Here is a 536-nt window from a genome sequence, read left to right on the forward strand (position 1 = left end):
CTTCCCCAAAGTTCAATTTTTCTTTTCTATTCTTTTTTTTTTTTTGGGGGGGGGGGGGGGGCAGAGAGGGGGGATTACAGGAACTCAGGGTCGTATTAGAGTACGTGCTCTCGATAAATATATTTTGTGTGACCTTTGTCAACCGAGGTTACTAGATTTTGGGCAACCTGGGTTAACTTGATTCGACCTGAGTTAACTTGATTCACCCTGAGTTAACCAGTGTTGATCAAGGGGAACTGAGGTCGGTAACCGAAATAACACGAAGAAAATGCAACCTTTGATATAATAATGGCCGCCAGGAGAAGGAGAAACACAGCAGCCATTGCCATAACAAGATCAATGAGAGGTGGACACGTGTTTAATTTCCCGACAAAGCATGCTAATTGTACCTTTTATATATAATATATGTAAAACGTCAAGAAATTCAAAATGACGTGTCTGAACCTCAAACGAGAAGCAAAGTCATCATCAAAGTTGCGTTATTGATTCTAAAGTATATATTTCAACAATCGACAGTTACATTTCGATGACGCACA

The sequence above is a fragment of the Haliotis cracherodii genome, unplaced genomic scaffold (genome assembly GCF_022045235.1).
Source record: "Haliotis cracherodii isolate W230 unplaced genomic scaffold, xgHalCrac1.p SCAF_18, whole genome shotgun sequence".
Classification (NCBI taxonomy): Eukaryota; Metazoa; Mollusca; class Gastropoda; order Lepetellida; family Haliotidae; genus Haliotis; species Haliotis cracherodii.